This window comes from Rhinolophus sinicus, linkage group LG15 (genome assembly GCF_036562045.2).
Source record: "Rhinolophus sinicus isolate RSC01 linkage group LG15, ASM3656204v1, whole genome shotgun sequence".
NCBI lineage: Eukaryota > Metazoa > Chordata > Mammalia > Chiroptera > Rhinolophidae > Rhinolophus > Rhinolophus sinicus.
In genome coordinates, this window is record NC_133764.1 from 4,399,224 (window position 1) to 4,424,902 (window position 25,679).

The following is a 25,679-nucleotide window of genomic DNA, read 5'->3' on the forward strand; positions in this document are numbered from 1 at the left end:
GAAAGGTTTTGCCCACTTTGAATCCCACCAGTAGAGGAAGTGTCCTTTTGACCACAGTATTTGTATCCTTCCTGATCTGATAGGCAAAGAAAGCACAATACCTTTTTCTTTGCATTTCTTTGGTTACCAATGAATTAAACTCGAGGTCTGTGTTGAGCATATTGTTTTCTCAGTTAGCCAAATTTTAAAATAGCATTTTTGAAAGAGCTATTCTTTATAAACTGAACTGAAAATTTACATGTATCACTTACTTAATTTGTGTATCTCCTGCCATTCTGGATTTTCTATTCGTCTTTATCTACCTGTCTGTTCCTTCTTCCCACACTACATTGATTTAAATTATTTTAAGTACGTTTTACTTTCTGGTGGAGTAAGGCCCTTTTACAATTACTCTTTAAATTTTTTTTTTACGTTTTTTATTAAAAATATAGTTAGCATACCATATTATATTAGTTTCAGGTGTACACAGTAGTTTTTCAACATTTATCTACCTAAAGAAGTGATCATCACGGTGGGTCCAGCAACCATCTGACCCTGTACCTATTGTGATGCTATCACAATATTATGGACTGTATTCCCTATGTTGTGCATTATATCCCCATGACTTACTTGTTCTATACCTGGAAATTTGGACCACTTCACCTTTCCCCTCCTTTTTAATTTTTCAGTTGACAATCAATATTATTTTATATTACTTTCAAGTGTACAGCATATAGTTAGACATTTATATAATTTAAAAAGTGACCCCCCTGACTAGTCTAGTACCCACTTGGCACAATATGTAGTTATTACCATATTATTGACTATATTCCCTGTGCTTTAACTACCAATTTGTACTTCCTAATCCCTTCACCTTTTTCACCCTGTACCCCAACCCCCTCCCATCTATCACCCTGATAAATCTGACACCATATGTAGTTATTATGATGTTATTGACTATAAGCCTTATGCTGCATCCTACATCCCCATGACTACTGTGTAACAATCCATTGGTACTTTTTAATGCCTTCCCTTTTACACCCACCACCCCAACTCCCCTTTTGTCTGGTAACCATCAATATGTTCTCTATATCTATGAGTCTGTTTCAGTTTTGTTTGTTTATTTTGTTCTTTAGATTCCACATATAATTGAAATCACATTGCCTCTGTTTTTCTCTGTCTGATATACCCCACTCAGCACAATACCCTCCAGATCCATTCATGTTGCCACAGATGGCAAGAACCCATTCCCTTCCTTGGCCCAGCAATATTCCATTGTACATATGTACCACCTCCTCTTTATCCATTCTTCCATCAACAAACACCCAGACTGCCTCCACATCTTGGTCATTGTAAATAATGCCTCGAAGTAGCATTTTGGGTTTCTTCGGATAAATACCAAAAAGTGGGATTACTGAGTCCTTCTTTGTCTCTTATTATAGCATTTGTTCTAAAGTCTATTTTTTGTCTGGTATAAGTATTGCTATTCCAGCTGTTTCTTTGTTTCCATTTTCATGAAATAACTTTTTCCATCTTTTTGCTTTTAGTCTGTGTGTGTGTCCTTCAATCTGAAGTGATTCTTTTGTAGGCAGCATATGTAAGGGTTTTGTTTCTTATTTATTCAGACACGCTATGTTTTTGATTGGAACACTTAATACACTTGCATTGACAGCAAGTATTGATAGATATGTAGTAATTGCCATTTTATTATTTATAGCTTTTATCTTTTTTTTTTTTCATCTTAAAGAAGTCCCTCAAACATTTTTTGTAATGCTGTTTTTGGTGGTGATAAACTCCTTTATCTTCTCTTGTCTGGATAAACTTCTCTTGTCTGGAAAGCTCTTTATTGGTCCTGCATTTTAAATGATAGCCTTGCTGGGTAGAATACACTTTGTTGTACATCCTGGGTTTTTTGTTTTTTTTTAATCACTTTGAGTATTTCATGCCAATCCCTTCTGGCCTGCAAAGAGTTTCTGTTGTGAACTCAGCTGACAATCTTATGGGAGCTCCCTTACAAATAACTAGTTGCCTTTCTCTTGCTGCTTTTAGAATTCTCTCTTTGTTTTTAACCTTTGCCATTTTAATTATAATGTGTCTTGGTGTGGACCTGTTTGGGTTCATCTTTTTTGGGACTCTGCACTTCCTGGTCTTGTGTCTTTATTTCCTTTGCCATGTTGGAAAAGTTTTCAATCATTGTTTGACAAATAGATTCCCAATCCCTTGCTTTCTCTCTTCTCCTTCTGCTACCCCTATGATGTGAATGCTTGATGTCCCAGAGGCCTCTTAAACTATCCTGTTTTTTGGATTGTTTTTAGTTTTTGCTGTTCTGCTTGGGTGTTTTCTGCTACCTTGTCTTCCAAATTGCTGATTTGATCCTTTGCTTCATCTAGTCTGCTGGTGATTCCTTCTAGTGCATTCTTCATTTCAGTTATTATATTCTTCACTTCTGATTGGTTCTTTTTTATGGTTTCTGTATCCGTTTTTATGCTTGCTATTTCTTTGTTGAAGTTCTCACTAAGTTCCTTGAGCTTCTTTATAACCATTGTTTTGAACTGTGTATCTGGTGGGTTGCTTGCCTCTCCTCTTTTGCTTAGTTCTTTTTCTGGAGTTTTCTCCTGTTCTTTCATTTGGGTTGTATTTCTTTGTTTCCTCATTTTGGCTGCCTCTTTGTTTGTTTCTATGTATTAGGTATGGCTGTTATGTCACCCAGTCTTGCCAGATGGCCTTATGTAGTAGGTGTCCTGTGGGTTCCAGTGGCACAGTCTCCTGGTCACCTGAGCTGGATGCTCCAAGGAGTGTCCCTTGTGCAAGTTGTGTGTGCCCTCCTGTTACAGTTGAGCCTTGATTGCTGGTGGCACGTCAGTGGGCAGTACTGATCTTCAGGCTGACTGGCTGTGGGGTTTGGCCACATCCATAGCTTGTGGGCTGCTGTGCAGGGCTTATCACAGGGAGCAGGATTCACCCCAGCAGGCTCTGGTTCCTGTTGAAACTGCCCTTTGTGTGTGCTGCTTGTGGGGTTAATTGCGTGGTGCTCTGCTGTGGTCTGAAGTCAACCTCCAAGTATGTTGGTTCTGGGGCCTTTTAGGAGGGGCTCTGGTGCAGGCTCAGGTCAGCTACTGCTTATGACTGGCTAGAGAATACCTGGTAGGAGCTACAAAGTGATCCATGGGTGGTCGCTGCCTGTGTTGTACCCGGGGATGCGTGAGAGAGGCAACGCTGCAAACCGAGGAGGTCTGCCACCAATACTGGGTCTGCGGTATCTCCGAAAAATGCTAGTACACCATGAGGCCTGCTGTCCTCTGCCAGCTCCTGTAAGGTTCAGCTGCTGATAAAGCCTCCTGCGGTTTGCAAACTGGGTGAGGCAGGACCCCAGGGAGTCAACAGGTGGAGCAGCAGAGCTTACCAGGCCAATCAGACTCAGATTTGGCCTGTGGGGATGGGCTCAACACAGGAAAGATGGATCCCACCTGCTGGCTGCATGGAGGAGGGCCCCACACAGAGGTATTGGGAATGTTCCTCTGGTCTTCTCCCTGAAGTTACACAACTCAGTCTCTCCCCATATTTCTCCAACTCCCCCAGAGTCACTGTTCCTCTGCCAGAGCCCAGGGTGAGTGACTGCGAGCAAGTGAGTCTGTGCACAGGACCTTTAGGAGGATGTCTGGGTTTCCCAAAGCCTTCTGTCCCACCTGGATTCCTTGAAATCCCCAGTTTTTCACAGCCAGAAGTTGTGGGGGCTCCTCTTCCCAGCACCAGTACTCAGGTTGGAGAGCCAGGTTTGGGGGGCTGGGGTTCCTCACTCCTTCGTGGGGAACCTGTGTGGCCAAGATATCTCTCCTGATTTTCAACTGACACACAGCTCATTTTGCGTCTCCACCCCTTCTCAACGTGACTTTTTCTTTATGTTCTTAGTTATAAAACTTTTGTTCAGCTAGACTTCAGATGATTCTCTAGGCTGATTGTTTTATAATTTAATTATAATGTTGATGGGTTCACGGAATGAGGCAAGCACAGCGTTTATCTCCTCTGCAAGCTTGGATCTCCTTTTATTCTCCTACATATTTATTCTTTGAGTAAACTTTAGAATTTTGGTGAAGCTCCCTCCCTCTCGCCTTCACATCGCAAAAACAAACAAAACAAAAGCAAAACAAAACAAAACTATTGGGTTTTTTAATTGGCAGTGCATTAACTTTATGAAGTTGTTTAACAACTGGAATATTCATAGTTACCTTCACACATAAAGTTATGGTATGTTTATGTATATTTTGATTTTATGTTACTTAACCAAATTTTATAATTGTAAGGCTCTTATAATTTTGTATAGCTGTGTGTAGACAGGTTACCTAGTTTTCATATTTTATGCTTTTTGTCATAATTTTGCATCCGAGTCATACCAGCTTTCCAAAATGGGATTTCCCCACTCTGCTCCACAAGAGTTCACAAAGCAGAGATATAATCTGTTTTTCAAAGTTTGTTATGATTCTGCCATGTTCCATCTGATCCAGCCTATTTTGAGGCTAGTTTTCAATAACTTTTTAAAAGATACTTGCATATATATTTGTCAGTTCAGGTTTTCCACCACTGAAAAGAGTGAATTTGTGTAGTTTATACTTTTGTAGAAATCAGCTTTTCCAAGAGTAAACACATGTACCATTGTGTACACATATGTGTATATACGATGCTCATAAATTTATTCTTCCCCTATAGATTGTTCTATCTCCTTTCTTTTTCTTAATGTTATATACAGTGGTACCTCGGTTTTCGAATGTCTCCATTGATGAACATTTTGGTTTATGAACGCCGTAAACCCAGAAGTAAATGCTTCGTTTTTTTGAACACGACTCAGAAGTCAAATATGTCACACGGCTTCCGCTGAGTGCAAGATCCTGAGGCCTCGCTGTCGGCTGTTTTTGAATGTTTCAGAACTTGTGGATTACGTTAGAAAACCGAGGTACCACTGTATTTGCCTTTTCTTTCTTTTTTGTATTTGATTTAGCATTTTTCTCTTTAACAAGTATTATTAAAGAACAATTTTTGGAGAACTGTGTGGGCCAGTACTCCCTCTTTCTAATGCTGGAATAATATTCTCAATGGAACTGAATCATGCTTGATTTAATATTTTTTCTTGTTAATGACACTCAGATCTCTTTCAGGATGTTTGTAGAAGATGCTGCTACAATTAATGATATTGTACCTCTAATTTCACTGGTGCTTTCATTTTTATTGATTACATTTTCCAAGGTGAGAATGTGAGGATAAACATCTATATATTTTAATTTTCAATGGCTATTGCCAGAATATTTTGCAAAGATATTGTAGTAAGTTATACTCATACCAGTAACATACGAGAGTGCCCATTGATTTACATTTTCTCCAGCATTGAGTACTATGGCTTATTTAATTTTTGCCAATTTTGAGGGGGGAAATGGTGTTAGATTGTTGCTTTATTTATGTTTCATGACTACTAGAGAGGTTGGGAATTTTTTAGTATACCTACTGTCCGTTTGTATTTCCTCTCCTGTGGCTTGCTTGTTAGGGCCTTTGCACATTTTTCTATCAACTTGTTTGTCATTTCCTTTTTGACTTATAGGCACTCTTTTGAGCTTGAGGATATTAACCTCAATTTTGTTTGTAATTTGAGTTGTCAGCATTCTTTACTAGTTCTGTTAGTTTGATTAGAGATGCACTGACCAGTTCCAATGTCCACAAACAGATCCTATTTGTCCTGTAAGTGACCCTTACACAGAGAAACGAGACACACAAATATTAGTCGAAAATCGGCAGGCTTCATGTCTTCTCCTTTCTAGTACCAATGGGGCAGAAAAGGGAGACCCCGTAATTCATCAGGAGTAAAGGGTTCCAACTTCTCACCGTGTTGATGGGAGAGGGGCTGGGATATGTTTCTGAGCCTGCATATCTCAAGTAATGGATTTTTTTCCCCCCTCATCGGTTCTCCAGCAATTAGCTGGTACAAAAGTCATGAGCAGAAAGTCCGTGTTTAGAGGCTGTCCCTTTCTCCTCTTGAGAATAAGCTCCAGGACCCTCACCTATGTGGGATTTCCTAATTATAAGTGGCACGTAATTCTTTTCACACCACTAGTCATTCAGAGGCTGGACTGCCCAGGCACAGGTAACCCATCGGGTCCTTGAACTGACTCTGGTGAAGGCCAACCCCTGTCTTAAATTTCAAACATGTCATGGATACATAAGTTTAAACTCTTTTTAATCAAAATGCACAAGGCTTTTCCATATTTAAGGCCTACAGCCTTCAATTAATTTAAGACAATTCATTGACCAAAGAGAAAGCCATATTGCAATTTGGGATATGAAGAATGGACCCAGGACCGCAAAGGGATTTTCCTAGGAACCTTTGCCGTTATACTTATCTTCATTTGCATTTTGCCTTTTTGTATAGGGTTTTTTGTTCTACAAAAATTTCAACATTTTATGTAACCAAAAATGTCTTTATGGATTCTGGATTTCTGTAGTCTTCCTTGGAAATATCTCTAGAGCGATATTCTCCTGACTTTCTTCTAGTGATTTTAATTTTTACCTTTAAATATTTAATTCATGTGCAATGAATTATTGCATATGGGATGAGTCTGGCTTTGTTTTTGTCTAGAGAACAAATTCATGCTAGCACCATTTATTAAATATTATAATGTCTGAACAATTCCTAACAATACAAAGACAGATTTATAAAAAACTGAAATTTGTAGTGGGAAATTTTTAAATTAGCAAATCAAGTAGCAAGATATAAGAGGGTATATATGGTATTTGAATAACACAATCTATAAAGTAATATACAATTGAAATTTGGTTATTTGGTACAGACACATATGCACATACACACAGATAGAGAACATGACCCTCCTTAAGGAAAAAATATGATTCTTTTTTGTTTGTGGAACAATTACAAAATTTCAGTTATACTTGATCAATAGAAAACTTTAATAATTTACCCAAAGTAGAAAGTTTACAAACCACGTTCTTTCATCATGATCCAACAAAATTAGGAATCAACAATAAAAAGTGGACCAAAAATGATCTTTTTAGTAAATTGAGAAACAGTCTCATAAATAACCCCTTAACCAAATGGGAAATCATATTTTAAAAAGCAAATTTTCTCAAAATGTAATAACAAAGCAAGTATTTCATAATCAAAACCTATAAGATGCAAGTAAAGCTTATAGAAAATTATATAGCTATATATATCTTTAATTTTGGAAAAAAAAACAAACAAAAACAAAAACAAAAAACCCAAACAAATGAACAAAGTATAACCTCAGAAATTAGAAACAGAAAAACAAAATAAACCAAATGAAAGCAGGAGATGGGTATTAATAAAGATAAAAGCTTATGTTGATTCATTAGAAGACAAAGGAAGAGTTGAAAAGATAAATGAAACCAAAAGTTGGTATCTGAAATAATGAATAAAATAGATATTTCCCTGCTGATTCTGATTAAATAAAAAGAAATAAAGCAACACTGCACCATGTCAGTAACAAGGAACGAGATGTAAATATGGAAGAGATTAAAAAAATATTTAGAGATTAGTATGTACAACAATATGGCAATATATTTTAAAATCTTGAGAACACAGAAAGGCTCCTATTAAAATATAAACATCTGAAATGGACCCAAGAAGAGTTAAAGAACGAGACTAAACATAGAATAGATAGAAATGGCAATTCCAGAGCTACTATTGAAAACAGGAAGAGGGTGCAAATGGTCTTACGGATGAAATCAATATAGTAGAACAGTAATACCTACATTTATCTGATGATTCCAGACGGCAGAAAAGGTAGAAAACTCCTCATCAATGTGTGCTTGTAACATTTAATGTTTATGTGTATACGTAATATTTTATATAATGAAAAGCAAGAGTGGATGCTTGTTCTATTTTACAATTGCCTGTGCTTTTGTCTTTTTGTTTGTTCGTTTGAATTTGACTGAGTAAATTCAGTACTTTCTTTTAAAATCAGTATTTTTACCTGACCTCTATACTGAAGTTGTCTTACACAAGCTTACAATCTATTTTTGGTGATTATTTAATCAAAATTCCATCTCAAATGTATTATTTTCCTTATTTTTTTTTAAGGAGTAACATCTAAACGTCTTTGAGAATATGAAGTTCTTTCAAAAGTTTTCTTCTGTTAATTGCTCTGAGTCTGTTTTGAATGAAGTAATTTGCTTTGATTCCTTATATTGTCTCCTTTTAAACCATTCATCCTTATAGTAGGTCTATGTTGACCCATAACTGGGATTTTTGCGTAGATTCTGTAAGAATTTATGTTAATCATTTTGAAATGGGACAGGAGCAGACCAAGGAAAGGGAGACTTTATATTTTAGATTTCCTTACCGGGTTAGATCCCATGGTCCCTGTGGGTCAGAGGGGGTTAAAAGAGGTTGCCTACCATGGGGAGTGTCATCTCTCTGTTGACTCACCCTCTACCACACCTGCTTTGGAAGCCTGAGGCTGGTGGCAGTGGACCTTTCTTCAATTCTTCCACCAAGGCAGCTCAACTCTGAGCTCAGCCCTAGTCACTGACCCCTCTTCTCACTCCTGCTGGGGTTTCCGTGGATTGTCTTGCTCTTTCTATGTGCGTAAATGTATTTACTACAGGTGACATCACATTTGTTTTGATGAAGATATGCTGAATCCCAATTTTAAGCAATAATACGTAACAGAGAATTGAACCATCTATCAGGGAGTCTTGTCAATCATAGCTCCCAAATTTATCTTTGATTTAGTCCTCTTTCCTCTCCCTCTGCTTCTTCCGCAATGCACTGCCCACCATCTTTCCTGGACCCACCAAGGTCCTCCTCACTGCTCCCTCTGCTTCTGCTCCTCCCTCCTGATCTCCTTCCTATTCAGCGTCGAAAGACATCTTTTAAAACTACAAATTGGATCATAATATTCTTCAGTATAAAATGGCTCGGAGGCTTTGAATCACATTACAAATAAAGTCCAAACTCCTCACCACGGCCTGCAAAGCCCTGTAATATCTTGTGTGGACTCATGTCTCCAACCTTATCTTGCACCACTCTCCCCTTGGTGGGTTCTCTCCATTCTTAGAATGCCCCACGTTTTGTCCTGCCTCAAGGCCTTTCTGAAAACTGTACTCTTGGTCCGGAACACTCGTCTTGCAATTTGTAGTGTGACTAGCTTGTCCTCATTGTTCAGATCTCCCTATTCAGGTCATCCTGTTTATTTCCTCCCTGAGACTTCACAGCCAAGTATTAGTCTTTTGTCTTCATTACTCTCTTGCCCACTGTGGGAGGTAGATTTCTAAGAATGACGCTCAGTGACCCTTACCTTTGTATGATCCCCTCTCCTTTTGACTGTGAGTGGAAACTGGGGGTATGATGAGAGGTCATTCTATGTTATGTTATATAGCAAAAGGGAAATTACCCAGAGGGGCCTAATTTAATCACATTGGGTCTTTAAAAGCACAGTGTTCTCTGGCTGGTGGCAGTAGAAGCCAGTGCAATTCAAAGTATGAGAAAGACTGGACGTCCCATCTGGTTTTAAGATGGAAGGGGACCATGCAAGAAGGAACATGGGAAACCTTAAGGGGCTGAGAGAAGGCCCCAGCAGACAACAGGCAAGGGACTGGAGGCCTCAGTCCTACAACCACAGAGAGCTAAATTATGCCCACAACCTGAAGGAACTTGGCAGTGGATTCTTCCTTTCAGATCAAGAGCACAGCAAGTCTGACACCTTGATTTTGGCCTTAAGCAAGAACCCCAGCAGTTCATGTCCAGACTTCTGACCTAGAGAACTGTATGCTCTAAGTGGTGTTGTTTTAAACCCCTAAGATTGTGGAATTTTTTGCACAGTGATGGAAAACTAATACAACATGTAGAATGTAAACTTCCTGAGGCCAGAGGTCTTGTCTGTCTTGGTCATCACTATATCACTAGCTCTAGCGACAGCCTAGCAGATACCAGGGACTGAAACATGTGGATGGATTGGCTCCATAAGTGATTGGCTGGTGAACAGCCAATATTAGTTGGGAAGCCAAATAATGAAAGAGAAGTGCTTCTATCCTGGGTAGCTGACCGTTCACTAGATTATGACAGTTCACTCAGCTACATGACTGCATCAACCTTTTGGCAGTGTCATCAGTTCTCCAGCCTTAATGATTCTAATCATTGGCAATCAGCTTTCATAGTGGTACATCTGTCGTAATAGACTGGGCATTCGAAGTCTTTGTTTCCCTTCACTTTTCTGTTCCTTAGTTAGGTTACTTTGGACAAGTTATGTAAGGCTTCTGAGTCTCAGTCTTTCCGTTTGAAAATTGGAGATTACGGGAGACCATAAGATGGATATCATTGGTATATATTTTTAAATGCTTTATAAGTTTAATTGTTTCTTCTCAAGTACCCATTATTCTTCAAACTATCATCTTGTGAGCTCTGTTACAGAAATAATCCGGAAACAAAGTATGCCATTTTACCACCAGAGGGTGTATTTGACCTTTGCAGGCAACTAAGCTTAATATTTAAAGCCTCTCTTCACAGACCAGGACTTTTCAGAGGGTTTAATATGTATGAGATCAATTCCAAATGTCACCATCAAATTATTTAGGATATATGTGTGTGTGTGGGTGTGTGTGTATGTCCAGGAAATCTCTATAGCCCTCCCATGTGTTTTCTGATGAATATGGAATGGGAACCATATTTGACAATATTTTTTGCATCAAACGGTAAAGCTCTGGCATTAAAAGAAGAGATCATCCCATGAAGAGGACAGGGTTTTCATTTGGAATCCATTAAAAACAATCCCAGCTCAAAAGTACTGCAGCACATCATGTCTTGCCTTTTGGAGCAAGTCAAATGGCCAATGGGTGGAAAGTCCAGAGGCAGAGCATCAAGTCCAAGGGGACCTTCCTTTCTGAACCTCCCCATTTGATAATTCAGATTTCTTTCCTGATTCTCAGATAAACTTCTTCCTACTATTCTTTTCTCTACACCAGGAAAATTACAGTTAAGACTCTCTGCCCCAGGTGAGAAACCTGTGTGTAACATCTCACAACAGGCTTACTGGCTCAGGCCACCAGGTCATGATAATATTGTGCCTTATCCCAGTATTGTTTTCCACTTCATTTCCCCCAAAGCAGGCACAGAAGAAAGAGCATCGGTCACATTTTGAACTTGAATCTTTTGGTCACCTACCTGTTGGGTTACTTTGGATAAGTTATTTAAGAATTCTTAATTTCAGTTTTTCATCTGAAAATTGCAGACTTCAGTCACTAAGACACAAATTTGTTGTGAGGTTTCATGAAATAATAATAGTGTGGCAGTATACTTTTGGAGAAATACAGGTGTTTTTGGTTTTCCTCCTATTTCCCCCCTCCCCCACACCTATTCCACCAAAGGAAACAGCTCTTTTATGCTTTTTCGCTTTGGAAAAGGATTTCAGTTATAGCAGAAGTTGCCTGCAAGCCACTTACCTTCCCAGCTTCTGTTTTACTAAATTTTGAGCTCACTGATTAATTTTCACTAAGGAATCCCTTTTGAGGGACAACAGGATAGAGGGAGAGTAGGAGGGAGAGAGATTATATATTTGTTACCTACAATAACAAGAAGCCAGAAGCCACGGTGGGATAAGAGCACAAAGTCACAAACCTCCTAAAGTGTCAAGAAATAATGGGGAGTAAGGGAGCTCTTCTCACGATGCTTATGGAGACTGGACCCGAGGTTCTGAGGCTTCCAGCCCGGGCACCAATTCCTACACTTCACCTGTAGGTGGCACGGACGCAGGAAGCCTCCAAATCTCAACAAATCCTGATAGACCTAGAAAATGAGGGCTTCAGCAAGGTTACAATGAACCAGAAACTAGAAGCCTTTCCTATCATTGCTAGAAATTGTATAAACCTTCTTGATTATGTTGCAGTGTTTGCAAGGGTGAGGATCCCCAAATGACAGAATTTTCTTAGTGATAGCAGGGCTCAAAGTTAGATTTTATTGGACTTAAAATAAAATAAAGAAATGGGTATTTCTTGCTTGTCTGCGTTTGTATCCTGAGAATCACTCCTGCTACATTTACAACATCCTTAGACAGGACCTAACACTTGGAAAGTTAATGGTAAAACTATCTTTTTTTTTTCTTTTTTGATACCTTATTTTGATTTCTTGGACAAGTTGGTTAGTATGTCTTGAGTCCCAGCTCGCTCCTCTGATGATAGAAAGTGGCCATATGATCTATACACCACTGCGAGCTCTAACATGTTTTCACTCAACAAATATTATTCAGTACCTGCTCCATGCCAGGGACTGTGGCAAGAGACATGAGAATCAATGGTGAGCAAAATTAATCAGAGTCTCTGTTAACACGGAGTTTATAGGTTACGGGGGCGGGGGGGGGGGGTAGATGCCAGTAAAATAATCCTACAAGAAATGTACAACATTACAACTGTAATGAGTATTCTGAAAGAGAGGTATGTGTAATCTGAAGTGGTGTGTTTTGAAATAGTTGACGCCAGATTGTTCTGAGACGTCCTACCGGGACGTACGATGGCATAGACACGGATCATAAGGGAGATGGAGTGTGAAGAAAATTCTAGGTTTCTGGTTTGATTGATTGGATGGATGGTGGTACTATTCCCTGAGTAGGGACTGCTGGAAGAGAACTTGCTTTGGCGGGAAGATCATTGTGCTAAATGTTATTCATTCATCCCTCCAGTTCCACTCCCTTTCCACCCTGATCTGAGCCCCAGGAGACTGACCTGTGTGGATTGCCTCAACAGGTCTCGCGTTTTCTGGTTGGCTTTTGCCAATGATCAGGAGGCCACAGGGCAGGAGGACAGTGAGGTCAGAGTATTTATTCCCCCAGCTCAATGTCCCTTGTTGGTTTCCATTTACTCTGCCTGTACCTTGGTAAACAGTCCCCTTATTAATTTTGTTGTTGTTAAATTCTTCTTAATTTATCTTGACTGGAAGTTGACATTTCATTCCTGCCAAGATGCTTACTGACATAGCAATGAATTTACTTTTGATTATGTTGGGTCTGAGGGAATTTTGAAACATCCATGAAGCAGGTGTATGGAAATATGGGACTGGAACTCAGAGAAGTCCAAATGAGTTAGTGTTAGTCATCCACTAACACTATATGTTAAATGTGTCAGTCATATCCTAATAGGTGATAATTAATTGAAGGCACAGCTATAGCTGACATTGTTTGGGAAGAGAGTATAGGGTAAGAAAAGAAGACCTAAGACCAGTCCTGAAGAGCTACAACATTTATTGGTTGGATTGAGGAGCATGATCCTGAAAAAAGAGACAGAGAAGAACCAGAAGAATGTCCAGGAAACCAAGGGAGTATTTCGAGAAGAAAGGAGTTATTACCATTATCAAACACCGCTGGAAAATTAAGTAAAATTAAGGATTGAGAGAAGTTTATTGCTTATAGTAACAAAGAGATCCTTGATGACCTTAGGAAGAGCTGCTTTGGGGAGTGATGGGGGTGGAAGCCATTAAGATATATTGAAAATGGCTTGGGATGTGAGGAAATGGAGATCGTGAGCATAGGAACTACTTCGAGGAGATGGAATGAGAAAAGGAAGAGAGAAAAAAGATGATAGCTGGGGGGAAATGAGAAATTGAGTGGAAGATTTTTTTAAATGGGGGAGTCAGGTTCATAACACATAGAAGAAATCAATTTGAGAGATTATTTAAATATAAATCAAGTATAATAATTTCCCCAATATCCATGGTGTTATGTGATGGTAACACAGTAGAAGAAATAGGAATAGTCTCTGTTTGGAGGATGACCAGCATTTGGAGGCATTGGACTAGAATAAGAACAAACCTCATTGAATGAGAAGAAAGCAGGGGTGAGATGAGTGTGACAGGCGTATTTCTTAAGAAAAAGTTGTCGTTCCAGGTGAGTCACCTAATGTTATGTCAAAAGTATCAGTTACTTCTTATTGATTTATGACATTGGGGTTAATCAGAAATGATTAGAAACAGGGAGACCAAAATTGAGGGTAAAGCAGTCAGAAGTGAAAGTCAAGCTGTCAAGTGAACCAGGTGAATTCCCGAAGCAGAGTCAGACCTCAGAAAAGGATAGGGGTTCTCTAGGCTGAGATCAAGTCCCAAGAGGAAATGCTATAACTGAGACTTTCCAGCTGGAGCAGAGAGAGTTGGAGAACAGGATGGTAGAAAAAAGCCCCTCTGAGCTGTTTTAATGTATAACACTTCTGGCACAAAACGTGTGTGTGTGGGGGGGATTTTCCACACCAACAACCCGTTCTCCAACTCTCAGGATGCCAACTGGGTGTCCTATAATCCAGTTCAATTCTGACACTAACTACCCAGTTAGTGTCAACTCCACGTAAGTGTCAACTCCATGTAAGTGTTCAGACTCACAAGACTGTCCCCAATTAAGATGCCAGTCGCAAGTCCCAGGTTATCACCTGTACATCTGACAAACCGGCTTAAATCTGGGCTTCCCACAAACCTTTCCTCAGGTTTGATAATTTAATAGATCGGTTCACAGAACTCAGGAAAATGCTTTACTTGCTATTACTGGTTTATTGTAAAGACCACAACCCAGGAACAACCAAATGGAAGGGATGCATAGGGCCAGGTATGGCGGAAAGAACACTGAGCTTCCATGCCCATTCTGGGTTGGTCACCCTCCCAGCATCTTCATGTGTTCACCAGCTCAGAAGCTCCCTAAACCTCGTTGCTTAGGGCATTTTAGGAGGATTAATTCCATGGGCATGTTGATTAAATCAGTAGCCATTGGTGATTAACTCAATCTCCAGCCCCTTCACACCTCCCTGGAGGTCAGAGAATGGGGCTAAAAGTTCCAACCCTCTAATTCTGACCCCGATCTTTCAGGTGACCAGTCTCCATACTGAAGCCATGTGGGGGCCCCCCTGGCCACCAGTCATCTCATTAGCATACAAAAGATGCTTTTATCACTGGGGAGATTCCAAGAGTTTTAGGAGCTGTGCCAGGAACCAGAAGTGGAGACAAAGACCAAATATTTGTTGTATTATCATAGGCCACCATTCACATATGAGTCTGAGAAGGGAAGGGGGCCCTGACCCTGCAGGGTAGCAGGTCTGAAGGCGGGTTACTTTTCTTAAGAGATGGAAGCCCTGGACATATTTAGAGAGAGAGATGATTATGACGAGGAGAGGAAATGGACTTAAGAACATTAGCCAGCACATCGGGCACTTGTTCCTCAGGGACTAGAATGGTAGGGCAAAGAGGGAAGAGTGATGAAGCTATAGAAAGACTCTGAAGTGGAGAGAGAGGGAAGTTGAACCAGCACAAGTGAGCTAGCTTCAGCCTTTTGTGGAGAGAGGTAAAGTCACTGGGGAGAGTGAGGAACGCAGCAGGAATATGCAGGCTTCTCTGCAGTCCACCCACTGACCCTTCTCTGAATCAGAGGAAAATATGTTGCTTGTTTTTGTGGATTAATTGATACGGCTGCTCTCACTGCTGTCTCTGCATTTTTGAGTCTCAATTCCCCAATTTTCCCACCAGAATCTAGGTGCAAAACGATGTCCCCCTCTGCAATTCCCAGCCTGAGAGACTTGCTTGGCTGCAGAGGAAATTTGATTTCCCAGGGCTGGACTCTCCCAGTCTCCCGGCAGTGACCTCTCCTCGGACAAATATTTCCAAACTAAAACCAGTACAAGTGTCTAGCTGTGAAGAAAGATTGTCAGCATAAATCAGTCGCCAGAGAATACAGAAGTGAGGTCCACAAAGTCAAACCCTTCTTGTCTCTGGCTAAGGGCTGTTGCTGAGGAGAAACATTCCCATTCTCACCTGTGGCAAACAGTGGAAGCCGCAGGTCTGGACTCCAAGCAGAAAGAGAGTGCTGTCTCCTGTAAAGGGTCACCAGGGAGAGGTGAGGTGTGGTGTCCTGCTTGGCCAAAGTCTTCCATCATATGCCCCTTCCACGAGGAAGTCCAGGCCGTTTGCTCTGCAGGTTCTCGTGAAAAAGCCCAACTTTAGAAGGTAGCTGCTCTTTCAAGGATACTTTGCAGCGATGCTGGGACTATCAACATGTCCTTTTGGGTGGTTCTTTCCTAGAATTGTTTTCACCATAATTCTGTTTTACCACTTTTGACAGGTATCCACTTTTCCTTATTTACGAGGTCAGACAATTACGTTCGCCAACTTTCCACCATATAACTACACGGTGGAAAGTTCGCAAATGTAGTTGTCCATTATCATATAAGATAGATAAGATTTAAGAATTCTCTTTTACACCCTATGGGGCCCAAGAAACAGATTTCCTTTTGTATTATGAGTATATTGACCAATTGAAGAAAGATTTTAAATTAGTGTATTGGATTTGGGGGTTTCTAGTGGTGTGTTGCAGTGAAAAATTTAGTTCAGTATTTACAAATACAAGCTAACAACAGATATTATTTTTGCTGTCTTCATCTCCTACCTCTTGCCATGATCCCCAGGCATGTCTGCCCACACTGGGTGCCTGTCCTCCACACTGACCACACAGGGTTCTGACCTCCTCTAACCTGTCTCCATTTGCCCCCCTCTGGACAGCCCTTCTGCAGGGCCCACCTGCTGACCACGGCACGCGCTGTCACTCATGTCCTTGCCAGTGTGGGGCGCAGACCGTGTCCTTGCCCACAGTAGGTCTCATTGCATGTTGGCACTCTGAAGATCTCTGAGGTCTTCAGCTCTGAACTCGGGTTGCTTACAAATCTTCAACGTCTTCTTGTCCTTACCACTATTAAATTAATTTTCCCCCATTCCCCTCTGGTTCCTTAGCCTCCTCCTTCATCCTCTGAAGTCATCTTCCTTCACTTTTCTCTCTTTCTTTACTTTTGGTGTGCTATTTCAGTGACGCCTTCCCTAACGCCCAATGGCATGGGTCTTCCACTAAACCCCATTGATGCCTCGCCAAAGCCCATTTCAAACCTGCTCTTATTCCTGGATCTTAGGTGTTACTGGAGAAAATGTGACCACGTGTGTGCACACATGTGTGCTAATTGAAAACATTACAAATCCATTCTGTTCAATTCAACAAATATTTATGGAGGGCTACTGTGTGCAAGTCATCATTATGAACTTCTAGGATGTATTTTGAAGTTCATGTAGGGGGAAAGGATTGTCATAAAAGTAAGAGAAGGGTTTCAAAAGGGGTAAAATTCTGGCAATTTGAAGGAAGACAAATTGACATTTGTGCTCTAAGTCTCACCCCCTGACCTTTGGTGCTGCCATGACCTTGCTTTCATTTTGCTTTGTTACTGTATATCTCAACGATGGGGATCACTGCTCTAAGCAGCCCACTAGCAACATGCACACACTTCCAGAACATGCCTGGCAAGTCTCTGGTTGATCATGAACCCTAATCATGAATTCCTCACCCATTAATCCTTTATTTATTGGGTTTCGTTTGCATCCTGCAGAGAAGATTGTACTACTCGAGCAGCGTATTAGACCATAAAGCGTGAACATGACTTGTTTCCTTTTTTCTTTCTAGTAACCACAGCCCAGGACAGGGTAATAGAAGTATTTTGCTATCTCCTGGCTCTGAGAAAATAAAGAGGGGTGAGTGTTGTGAACATCTTAAATGTGGATAACATATGAACCCAATAAATGTTAATTACCAAGGTGGAGCCCAGAGGGGAGAGAAATAATGGGGCACAGACCAAATCTCCTTAACTATTTGCATATTCTAATTTTAGGTTAACTACATTAGATAATTATGTGTGTGTTTAGAGTTTAGAAAAGTACTCATCTTCCTGGCTGGCTATGGAATTTATACCTTGTTGGGAAAATGTATACAAACTTGCCCTCATAGTGAATTAAATCCCAAGAGTGAACTGGTTGTTATTTGCAGCTGGAGAGATAAATGAGATAGTTTATAAAATGTTTAGAGGTCTGAGAGAGGAAACTTACCATGACTGTTTGGAATTTCTCTGTTGACTTTAGTGTGATGGCTTTGGTGATGAGAATTTCGAAATTTACAACATTAAAAGCTATATGACTTTATTTTGCAGTTGAAATGGCTCAAAATGACATCTGAGTAGCAGCTCTTTATGGATCTCTTTCAGCTTCCCATTAAAGTATTTTTGAAGACAGAGTGAGATTAAAACTCGGCCTGATGAACAACCAAATGCCAGAATGTGGAGCAAGGCAGATGGGGCCTAAGGGAGAAAAATCAACCACATTTTCCCTCCTGGCTAACTCAAACTTTACCTCATCATAAATAATATCCCCACTGAAACAAAGGTAGGGAAATATTTCATATCTCACTCCACACTCTGAGCCTGGGGAGGCATCTATTTACGATACAGGTTTACCCTTTTGCAATTCTTAAAGAAATAACTTCCAGGAAAAACACACACACACACACACACACACACAGGAAAGGAAAATTGGAGGGCCTGGCCATGGTGGGTGATGATACTCCAAGAATAGTATTGAGGAAGGGCTCTGGAGCAGTGCATGCTGGATTGTGGGTTCTAAGCACTTGACTACCAGATTATCAGGCAGGAGGGGTGAGAGACAAATTTCATCTCAGTAATTAGAACTTTGTGAGATGAGTGCTGGCTAGATTGGAACAGGAGTTGTATTTAGAAGACTGTACTCCAACTGTGAATCTGAGAAACGACTCGACTGACTCTACAGTTGGCGATGTGTGGAACCAAGATCAATGAAAATTCCCCTCACTTATAGACTCAGTGTCTTGAAAACAAACAAACAAACCTCTATTCTTATTCACATATACATAACAGAGTTAAGAATTCAGTGTAGGGAGCTAAAAAATAAAATACTGTCAGAATCTACCTAGGTTGTAAATACCATCTAGATGTTGATGACTCCCAAACGTGTATCTCCAATCTAGGTCTTTCTCTCAAACTCCAGGCTTATATATCCAACTGTTATTCAGCATCTCCACTATAATATGTTGTAATAGGCCTCTCAAACTTATCATGTCTAAAACTGAACTCCTAATGACCCCCTTCCCTAAAACCTGCTCTAATTATAGCCTTTCTCATTTCAGTTGATGGAAGGTCCATTCTCTCAGTTGTTCAGACCCCAAATCTCAGAGTCAAGCTTATCTCTTCTCTCATGTGCGACATTAAATCCATTAGTGAATCCTGTTGCCTTTATCCTCAAAGCAGGTCCCACCTGTTACCACCTTGGTGAAAGCATCTTCATCTCTTGCCTGAATTATTGTAGGAGTCTCTCGCCCATTTTAATCATGGGAGCCAGAATGATCATTTGAAAATGGAAGTTAAAGCATTCCATTCCTTAGCTCAAAACCCTTTGATGACTCCCCTGGGTGCTCACAGTAAATGCCCAAATCTTTCCAGAACCTTAAGGGGCCCTTCCATTATCAGGACCCATCCCCTCTCCTGCATTATATCTTGATTTTATTTTCTACTTTTTCCTTCCTTATTGTGATGCAAGAATGTTCTTTTGTTCATATGATGGAGGGCAACAAGATATTCTTTGCAAGAGAACTTGTTAATATGTGCCCATGTATCTTGAAGAAGGTTATTTAAAATATACTGCATCCATCTGAGAGAAGAAGGAAAAAGAAGACTTGAGATTGTATAAAATCTTGATAGAAAAGAATGAGTGGAGGTGACAAAAATTTATATCAAATAAGCATGAATTCAAATTTGAATAAATTGTTTAATCTGGTTTCCAAAGTAAATAAAAATGTCAAAAATTATTCTTAAAGGAGAAGATATTTAAGGTAGAAACAATATTTAATTATAATAATGTGGGCCTGAAATTCTAGACTTTACCAACTAAATATAGGAAGGAAGAAGAGGAAGTGGGCCATAAGTAGGTGTTTGTTTTTTTTTTTTTTTCAAGTGTTAAATTTAGTAGTAGAAACGTGCCTATCTGAAATTGGAAATGCTCAAAAATACTATTTCATTCTTTACTTTGTAGTTAAAGAAAATGAAGTTGAACATAATTTTGCCAAGTAAACTAACTGCCATTAGAATTAAATACAATATATAGTGAAAATGTGTAGCCACAGACAGAAACAACTAAAATGAAACCAAAGAAGAAGTTTATGGTCAGAAACCCTATAGTAATAGAAATGGTAACGAGTAATAATAGCTACCACATATTGTACATTTTCTATGTGCCAGGACCTTGGCCTAAAAATTTACAAGCATAACCTTATGTGGTAAGCACTGTTATTATTACAATTTTGTTAATGGGGAATTTGAGATCCCAGTATAGAAAAGTATGTAATATATGATAAAGGTGGCATTTTTAAACATTAAGTTAAGTATGAATCATTAAATAAATGTTCATGGGAAAATTCATGAACACACACACAGAAGATACGAGTGAGAATATCAGGTTGTTTTTATCTGCAAGTTACAAGATACCTGACTCACAGTGGCTTAACAGAGAAGGCTTTTAAATGTGTCATATTACAAGAATCTGGAGGAAGGTGATTGCAGGTTGATTCAGGGACCCAACGATGTCATCGGGCTCTTTCTATCCTTTGGCCCTGCTGTCCTCAACTTGACATTTTGTCTTCAGTCATATCCTCTCATGGAAGCAATATGGCCACTTCCATAGCTGCAAGCATTCTATTTATCCAGAATTGTTTCCAAAAACTAGAAAGAAGGAGGCAGCAAGGATGGTGAAAGGGAACTCCCTGGACTTTATTTTTTTTCTTTGTTTCTTCCAACAGAAGGAAATCTTTCCCAGAAGCCGTGGAATAGCCCCTATTTTCTCTCATTGGCTGTTGCTAGCTCACATGACCACTCTAGCTGCAAGGGAAGCTGGGGAAGTGAGAATCTAGCATTTTTAGTTTCTGAAGTGAGAGATTAGCTCTGAGGACTAATCTCTGGCTATTTCTCTATTTAAATGGTGAGTTAAAACATTCACTACCACAGTGAATTTTCTAAAAATAGGAAAGTCCTCTTAAGCATATACAATAAGAAACTTAAAAAAAATAGACCTTATTCCAAATAAATTAAACAATTCTTTACCTTCTTTAAAAAAAACCTGTAAAAAAGGAAAACTTCTAAGAAAAAAAGAAACAATGAAAATTCACCAGCATCCACACAAGACTAAATAAATGATAAATTGGTAAAATATATTTGAAACACATGACATCAAATGAGTCTGAATGTATTGAGATGGTCTTAAGGCTTTAATCTTTTGGCATTTTCCCCCTCATTTTCCTGTTAGTGACTTGTCCTTTAATCAATCATGTATATCAACACCACCTTGAATAGAATTGGAGTTGTTACAGTGGGAATGTAAAGAGAAAGAAAGACCAAATGTTCATTTCTTTTTTCCAACTTTCAAATTGAGAAACAAAAGGGAAGGCGCAAGGAAAACAGTGTGAAGTTTAAGTTTTAACAATAGATGAGAAAAAATACTGCAGAAGGAGCCCAGGCTGCCTTGGGATGCTAGAAGAAGGTGGTCCTGTGTAAGGATTGGGCAGGATAAGGGATATGGGACTTAGCCCTCAGGGAAATTGGGGAAGCTTACCTAGCTGGGGTTATCATGGCTGGAGGGTCAGGGTCAGCATCCACACGGGAGCTCGGCATCTTTGAGCAGTGCCTGGAGCCCAGAGGAATGTGAGCAATCTCTCATAGACCATTCCTCATCATCCCAGTGAATATGGCACTGTATGATGTTCCTGTTGAGGAGCCGGGATGCCATTAGTCTTGTTGCCATGGGGTAAGGACTTGCCTTCAACGGAGGCCTGAACATCTACTATGCTTTATCAAATGAAGAATGCCAGCCTGGGCCTCTAGGCGTTGTCTAGACCATTCAGATTGCCCAGCCTCCCTCCTGCTGCCCCTTTCAATGGTCCAGGAGAGCTTTTATATCCCCTGAAGCAGGGAGTATGAGTCCTTAGCACCCTGTTGCACCATTGTGGTTTAGATGGCAAAGCCTGGGCACCTGAACATAGGTGGAAGTGGACAGTGGTGAAAGTAGTGAAATATTCCCCAAACAGCTGGAATATTATATGAAACCTTGTCAAAGGTTGGAGACATTTTCCCATTCATGTCATGAAAAAAAGTCAATTTCCTAAAAATGTTTAGTTAGCTATTTTAGATGATGTAGTTATTTCTCAACTGTTTGAAACTCGTGTCCCCATTTGATGGATATATAATTTTTTCCAACCACACGTCCCAGATTCTGATAAATCCTTGCATTTTAAAATCAATCAGAGGCAGGTGATAGTCTTCATAGGTCTACTAAAGAATAATATTTGGTGGAGTTTCACTTTCTGCACTTTGTAAGACAAAGTCAATATGCAGTTTTCAGCTATAAATCATTTTCAAATTACAAATGTACACTCACTGCTCAGAAGTAAATCGACCCCCAGAGTGTGGATGCATATGCGTGCACACACACACACACACACACACACACACACACACACACACTCAGCCATTTGAGACAGAGTCTGAGACATTCTTGTTTTAACATCATGTTACATATAATTGTTAATGGCTGTCACACATGCATTTTATGTTGAACCAGTAACAGCACAAGACTAAGTGGCCAGGAACTTATTACCTCAATGCTTAAAACTGAAACTCCTGGACAAAGAGGGGTCTTGGTTTGTATGGGAAAGAAAAATCTTGCTGTTTGGAAACTCAGTGGCTGTCACTGACAAGGGTCTCCATGGTGCAAGGTAACACCATATAACCAGTGGTCCTGAAGGTAATGGGGAGAAAGCCCAGTGCCCTGACCCAGAGTAAGCAACATGGACTCTGGTGGCTGGGGAGGCAATACCAGCAGGCTAGAGGAAACAAACATGTCATCCCATATCCTGTCATTGTCACATCCTGCTGATGTAGCAGGATTGGCTTCTTCTCCCCAAATGCAGGGTAATATGAATGTTCGGTCAGCAGAGTGGGTTGAGTACTCGTCCTGCTTAGGGGGAAGCCCTGGGTGGGCCAAGTCGCCGTGGAATTGTAGGAGGTAAAGTAAAATCCACAGTTCCCCCCATATGTTGTTCTTTCTCTGTAGCCTGAATAGGAATGTCTCAAAGGGGAGAAATTCAAATTGGCCATCTGTAGACTGTTAGAGCTGAAAAAGGCTTTGAGGCCCTCTCACCCAAATCCATCATTTTGGTGCTGTAGGTGATGAAACCAATGCCCGAAGAGTTAAAGTGAGCTGCCCAAGGTCAAAAAACAAGTGCAGAGGAAGCATTCAAGACTCCTTCTGCTCAATGGAAAAATGGTTAGTAAGACGGCTTCCCAATGCTATCAGACGGGGCAGATATAGTTGGAAAGGTTTCTTCCCCTAAATCCCAGGCAAGGGAATTTTTCATAAGGTAAGTGGCCCCTTTATTCCTTTGCCTCTAGCGAGGGGAAGTGACTATATGATTAATAAATTTGCAAACAACAACAAAATAATAACTTTAGAGAGCTGAAGTTTTCATGCCTGAGGCTATCTGAGCTTGCACCCTAACCAGGGAAAGGCCTGCCCACTCCACCACTGAGTAGGCAAGTCTGATTAATTCTAGAATTTAGATAGCAGGCCCATTGATCTCTCATATGAACAGATGTCCTTCAATCTGGCCTCTATCAATATTATCAGTGATATTTTGGTCCTATTTACTCTCTGTTCTACATCTTAATTCATTTAGTACTGACATGAGAAGAGGGAATCCATGTACTGGGGTCCCTTTGGAGATGCCTACAGTAAGATGACCCACTGTTTTAGTGGCACTATTTTGGTTGTAGGCTGAATTCAAATTGGAATTCTTATTCTGACTTTTCACTGCAAAGGGATGTGGCCATTATCTTTGTCACAGGCACTTAAAGAAGGTGGAAATGAGTGAGGTGATATGTAACACTGGAAACCACACCTCCTGCCCTCCCTCGGCTAAGGCAGCTGATGTGCAAAGCATACATTCTGGCTGTTGTTCCACCGAGTAACAGCCGCTCTCAGAGCAAAGTGGCCACTGTTTCTCTCAGAGGACTGTTTTCAGTTGCTATGGTTTGCTCTATCCGGAAATCCTGGTCTTAAAACTATCACAAAATATTTATTTTGGCTGAACTGGGGACTGGGGATTCAAGCTCTCTTGGGGAGTGGAGTCAACTACAATCTCCCTCCCATCTTCATTCTCCTTTAGATGTAGGTGCCCATGAGCCTGGGAGAAGCCACTGCCCATTCATTATTTGCCTCTGTCACTTTGTACATAGGCAGCAGGACCTCCTTCAATAAAGGGCACTAGAATAAGATCAGGCATCTGTGCCACACTTGGGTTGTAAATATATATTGGATGGACCTAGGGTGGCTCTGTCCAAGGCCAGATTATATGATCCCAGTGAGGGAATTTACAGAGGCTGGTTAGTGAAGTCAGACTTAGCAATGCAGACAATGTTTCTGGGACATGGCTGGTCCCAGCACAGCACTGGTGTGAAGCACCGTGTCATTCCAGCCCAGCTAGTGGGACCCCAGGACCCTAGATTTGCTACCTCAGGAGGGCTCCATGCTAGTGGGACCCCAGGACCCTAGATTTGCTACCTCAGGAGGGCTCCATGCAGGAAGATCAGTAATAGAGCTTGGGGTGGGTCTAGGAGCTGTGGGGGTGGGAGCCTCAAGCAGTAGCATGCTAGTGACCAGTCATTCATTCATTCATTCATTCATTCATTCATTCATTCCACAAATGCTGATTGAAGACCAACACTGTCTCCATGGGCCCAGGAACAGGGACAATCCCGTAGAAGTTATAGTCTAATGGGTAGGGGTGAGTCAAAGAGCAGATAAGAAATGAACAACACAATTACAAGGTGAGAGGGTGATTCAATGCACCACGGGGAGCATTGAAACTGGGGCGGGACATTCCTGCTAGTAGAGAAGGTGGGTCTCAGAGCCCCTAATCGGGCCCAAATATAGGTATGACATCTCTTGCATCCAGGGCCTTGGGGAGTTCCCATCTACAGGTTTCCCTAGCATTGCACTTGTGTGCTCATAAAATTTATGTGTTATTGTCTCATCTTTCCATATAAGGTAACTCCCAAATGGTCGCCATGAAGTTAATTCTGCCTCCTCCTCCTTCCTCTGGGGTGGAAGTGTTGGAGGAGTGAGAAGGAAGACGAGTTAGGTGCTGGAGGTGTGACCTTAAACACACCCCTGACACCCCACCTCCCAGGCTCAGTATGTTTAACCCCTCTGGTCACAATTTCCTCATCCATCAAATGTGGGGTGAGGTCCCTCCCAGTCCCATAACTTTGTAAATGATATTATTGCTTTCTCCCAAATGAATGGAACAAATCAACAATTGCTCTTCAGAAATGAGACCTCCACTCTGTGTTTAAATATTCGTGCTAAGGTAATGAAGTCCAATAAGGATTTAAAGTCCCTCCTTATAGATGGCCTTCCAACACTGTGAGCAGGGTGAAAAGCAGTAGTCTGCGGCCGTCTTTACTTCTCCACAGAGTGACTCTAACAAGGCACAGGCATAAGTAGAGGAAGGCAAAGTCCAAATTTGGCTCCATTTCTTTGGCAGGCTTTTAGAGGTAAACAGTCCTCTAATTTATAGCAGCCCATTACTCAACACCTTGGATTCATTGTAACAAACTGCGCTGATGGAAATACAATGTAGGGCCTTCTGTCCCCACCCCCACTCACTTCCTCCATCTGCTTATAATATTCACTGCTAAGCACATAAAACCCATTAATGTCTCTAGGAGTTGGCTTGTTTTTTAATCAAGATAAATATGGACAACTTTAGGATAATTAA